This window comes from Elephantulus edwardii, unplaced genomic scaffold (assembly GCF_000299155.1).
Source record: "Elephantulus edwardii isolate Elephantulus edwardi_28Jun2011 unplaced genomic scaffold, EleEdw1.0 scaffold00028, whole genome shotgun sequence".
In the NCBI taxonomy this organism is placed as follows: domain Eukaryota; kingdom Metazoa; phylum Chordata; class Mammalia; order Macroscelidea; family Macroscelididae; genus Elephantulus; species Elephantulus edwardii.
The window spans coordinates 3,711,467-3,716,762 of record NW_006399778.1 but is presented as its reverse complement, the minus strand read 5'-3'; the positions used below and the strand labels follow the sequence as shown (position 1 = coordinate 3,716,762).

General features: G+C 44.8%; 1 pseudogene; it reads right to left on the bottom strand.

The window, feature by feature from the left end:
• Positions 1–4,709: 4,709 nt before the first annotated feature.
• Positions 4,710–4,938, bottom strand: LOC102852048 (annotated as a pseudogene).
• Between the last annotated feature and the right edge of the window lie 358 nt (positions 4,939–5,296).

Sequence of the window (5,296 nt, the reverse complement as noted above, 5' to 3'; positions counted from 1 at the left end):
ATATTTCACTCAGCATAATGTCCTCTGCACATATTTTAGATTTGTTTTCATGTCCTTCCAGACATCTTCTTCCATGTTGGCAAGCTGCTCTTGTGTTGTTATTATCAAGTCAGTTCTCACTCACATCAGCCCATATGGACAGCAGAAGTAAGCGCAGCACAGTTCTGAGCCATCCTCAGAGTCGCTGCTGGGCATGAGCCCATTGCTATAGCCACTACATCAGTCCATCCCATTGAAGGGTTCCCTCATTTTTCACTGACCAAGCATGATGCCTTTCTCCCCTCTTAATAACATGCCCCAGGTATGTGACATGAAACCGCCAAAGAACATCCTGGCTGCACTTTTCCCAAGACAGAGTTCTTTGTTCTTTTGGCTGTCTGAGTTGTATTCAATACCATCGTCAACAGGACCCAAAGGCATAAATTATTCACTGGCCTTTCTCACTCATGGTCCAATGTTCAGATGAATAAGAAAATATCATGGCTTGAGTGCAACACACCTTAGTCTATAAACTGATATCCTTGCCCCTTAGCACTCAGTCCCTTTGAGGCCTGCTTGTCCAATGCAATGCATCATGGGCTTTCTTGACTGCTATTTTCATAGTTATTGATTGTGGATCCAAATAAAATGAAATCTTTGACAACTTCAGTCTTTTTCATCTATCATGATGATGTTGCTTCTTAGTCCAGTTATGAGGACTTTTGTTTTCTCTGTGTGAGGTGAACATAGTCTTGAAGGGAGCTCTGGTGGCCTAGTGATGAAAAGCTGTGCTGCAATCCCAAAGACACGCATGTCTAATCTACCAGCTGCTCTGCAGGAGGAGGATGGGCGATCTCCTCCTGCGCAGTTTACTGCCTCTGAAAACTCACTGGAGGATCAGCTGTGAGTCAGTTCTAACTTCAAGATGCACAACAGGAAGAAGATAGAGTTTTTTTAAACTTCATCAGTAAGCTGGCTTCAAATCATGACAATTTAGTTTAACAGATGAAACATTGCCCGGTCCCACAGCATCCTCACACTTGTTAATGTGTTTTAGTCTGTTGTTGCAGCTCTAACGTCAATCCATCTCCTGGAAGGTTTCCCACATTATCATGGACCCTCCACTTTATCACATATGATGTCCTTTTATACTGATTGATCTTTGCTGATGACATGTCCAAAGTGAACAAGGCAGTTTCACCAGCCTCTCCCTTAAGATGTGCTCTGTCTGTACTTCCTCCAACACTAATTTGTTTGTACTCCTAGCAGTGAACAATAATATAGTCATTATTCTTTACCAGCACTACAGTTCAAACCCATCCATTCTCCTTTGATTTTTTTTTTCATTGTCCAGCTTTTGCATTCATTATGTTGTTGTTATGTGCCATTGAGTCACCACCTGCGACTCATAGCAACCCTATGTACAACAGCTTTGAAGCCAGCCGTGTCCGGAGCCAGCGTCACTGGCTTCAGCACACCTACCCACAAATGCCCCAGTTACTGAATCAATCCTTCTCATCCGGGGTCTTCCTTTCCTGAGCTGTCCCTACACCCTTCTGAGCATGATGTTATTCTCCAAGGATGGGTCCCTCCTGGCCACGTGCCCACAGTATGTGAGATGGAGCTTCAAAATCCTAGCCTTCAGGGAGAAATTTGGTTTCACCCTCTCCATGACAGATCTGTTTGTTCTCTTGGCAGGCCATGATATGTTCAAGACTGTTCTCCACAACTCAAAGGCATCAATTCTTTTTCTGTCATCCTTAGTCATTGTCCAGCTCTCTGATGCATAACAAGTAATTGCGAAGACAATGACCTGGATCAGGTGCATCTTAGTCTCTAGACTGACACTGTTGATTCTCAACACTCTGGAGAGGTCCTTGATAGGACATTTTCCCAGTGTAATTCATCTTTTGATTTGCTGGCTGCTGGTGCCAAGGGTGTTGATGGTAGAGCCAAGCAAGCTGTAATTATTAACAAACTCAGTCTCTTCTCCATTTATCGTAGTGCTGCCAATTGGTCCAGTGGTAGAATCTTTGTCTTCTTGATGTTGAACTTCAATCTATATTGAAGACTACAGTCCTTGACCTTCTTCAGTAAGTGCTTCAGTTTCAGCAAGCAAGGTTATGTCATCTGCATAACATAGATTGTTGGTAAGTTTTCCTCCAATCCTCATGCCACCTTCCTCCTTACAAGGCCCATCCTCACAAATGATCTCTTCTGCATGTAGATTGAAAAAGTATGGAGACAGTATGCATCCCTGACACACTCCTTCCCTGATTTTGAAGTATAAAGTGTTTCCTTGCTTTGTTCTGAGAACTGCTTCCTGGTTCAAGTATAGGTTTCACATAAACACAATCAAGAGTTCTGGGACTGGGAATTGAAAAGACCATGGCTTGGACCTGAGTTCTCAAAGTGGCATCTTTATTCTTCAACACTTTAAAGAGGTCATTTACAGCAGCCTTTACTCCCCCAATAAAATATGTTATTTAATTTTTGAATGCTGTTTCCAGGCCATTGGTTGTTAATACAAATCAAATGAAATCTTTTGTTGTTGCTGTTGTTTTTGGGTGCCAACAAATCACTTGTGACTCATTGCGACCCTATAAACAACAGCTCTGAACCTTGCCCCATCCTGTGCCATTCTCATGATCTCAGTCCTGCTAAGCCTGTTATGGTAGTGACTGTATCAATCCATCTCATTGAGAATATTCCTTTTTTTGTTGATCCTCTACATTTCCCAGCATGATGTCTCTCTCCAAGGACTAGTTCCTCCCCAAAGTAGCTAGAATAGTACATTGAGAAAGAACTGCCAGGAGTTCAAGCTGGGTTTAGAAGAGGCCGTGACACCAGGGATATCATTGCTGATGTCAGATGGATCCTGGCTGGAAGAAAATACTGAAGAAAGTCTATTTGAGTTTTATTGACTATATAAAGGTGTTTGACTGTGTGGATCATAACAAACTATGGATATCATTGAGAAGAATAGGAATCTCAGAACACTTAATTGTGTTCGTATAGAACCTATATCTAGACCAAGAAACTGTTATCTGGACAGAGTAAGGGAATGCTACATGGTTTAAAATCAGGAAAGGTGTGCGTCAGGGTTGTGTTCTGTCTCCATACCTATTGAATCTGTACATTGAGCAAATAGTTCAAGAAGCTTGACTCTATGAAGAAAAATGTGGCATCAGGATAGGAGAAAGGCTCATCAACAACCTGCATTATGCAGTTGACACAACTGTGCTTGCTGAAACTAGGGACTTGAAATTCTTGCAGCAGAAGAACAAATATTACAGCCCTCATTATGGATTGCATCTCAATGTCAAGAAGACAAAAATTCTCACCACTGGATCAATACGCAGTATCATGATAGATGGAGAAAAGATTGAAATTGTCAATGATTTCGTTTTACTTTGATTCATAACCAACACCCTTGATACCAGCATTCAGGATATTAGGAGATGTATTGCACTGGACAAGTCTGCTGTCTGGGGCATCTCCAAATCACTGAGGAACAATGGTTTCAGTTTGAAGACTGATTAGGCCTGATTCAGGCCCTGAGCTGTTCAATCACTTACTATACTGCTGAGAGCTGGACAATGAAGACTTAGGATGGATGTAGGATGACAGAAGAAGAATTGATGCCTCAGTTTGAAGACTGATTAGGCCTGATTCAGGCCCTGAGCTGTTCAATCACTTACTATACTGCTGAGAGCTGGACAATGAAGACTTAGGATGGATGTAGGATGACAGAAGAAGAATTGATGCCTTTGAACTGTGGTGTTGGAGAAGAGTACTGAATATCCTATGGACTGCCAAAAGAACAAATAGATATGTCTTGGAGAAAGTGCAGCCAAAATGCTCCTTGGAGGCAAAGATGACAAAACTTTGCCTCACATACTTTGGACATGTTGCTAGGAGAGGCTATTCCTTGGAGAAGGACATCGTGCTTGGAAAGGGGGCAAGTCAGCAAAAGAGAGGAAGACCCTTGATAAGATGAATTGACAGTGACTACAGCAATGGGTTTAAGTGTGTCAGAGATTGTGAGGTTGGCACAGGATGGGACAGGGTTCAGATCTGTTGTCCATAGGCTTGCTATGAGGCGTTCTTCCCCCCCCCCAAACCATCTGAGTTTATTTGCTGCATACGAGGTGCCGTTTATCTTGTTAGTCAGATAGGTTTGAGCACAGAATCCCTTCCCTACATGTGAGTCGGCAGAAAAGTGCATTGATAGTCAATGGGCTTAGCTTAAAATAGCTTGCAAATAAGAGGGAATCTATTGTCAGCTCTCTCCGTTTCTGGATGGGGGGTATCTAAAAAGTTTAAAAGTACTTTTTAAAAAAAGGGATAAGAAGGTCTTGTCCCCGAAGGTCGGGGGTGGGGAGAAGGGGCTGGTGTTGGGATGTGGTCCCTGCCCAGGACACCCATGGAAGGGGGAGCCTCTCTGGCAGGCAGGGCCCAGCCAAGTCCCAGCACCAGCTGAATAAATAACATCTTCATTTAGCATCTGGAGAGAGAACTGGGCCCAGGGAGCCCGTGGGGAGGGCGCGGGGATCCCGGGTGGGGCAAAGAGCTTTCCCAGGGCAGGCCCTGTGGCTACCCATTCTGGCCTGGGGTCTCGCGGCAGGCTTTCCAGGGACACAGGAGTCAGAAGAGGCTTTCAAGCTGGTTCCAGGGCTCCCCTTGACGAGGGACGGCAGGTCTCTCTACCTCCTCGAACAAGGTCAGACTCAGGACGAGGTGCTCCCGTCTCTGCTCTCGGGCTGGGTGCTTGCCGCCTTGTCTGGGGTGTTCGCCTCTGCCTGTCCTTCTGCTCCCTCAAAGGCCAGCTCGCCCATGTCTCCTGCCAGCTTCGTTACACTCACGGCTTCAGAGTCTCCCTGAATGTCGGGCACCACGTTCCGATGTCCCATCCGGTCACAAGAGATGAAGTCTTGAGTAGGACTTGACCTCCATCATGCCTGGTGCATCGCTCTCGGGCCTGGTTTAATTTCTTCTTACTGCTTGCATCTCTTCAGATTTTCTGTAGTTGGTTAATCAATGTGGAACTTCTAAAAAACTCCTGCGAGTCGCCAATGCTGGGGCATCCGAGTGGGCACCACGCTGGCCCGCCCTGTGCCACTTTCCTGCACCTCACCTGCCGTCCCACCGCCTCCGCGGCCCAACCTCCGGCTGCTATGAAGCGTTCTTAACAAGCACCTAATAACAATGTTTCCCCATCTTTGCATTTTTTTTTAAATTTAGGTTGTTTATTTTTCATTTCAATGAACATCTACAGAGATTTTGGGATTCCATTCATTCATTGTTGCACCCTTCT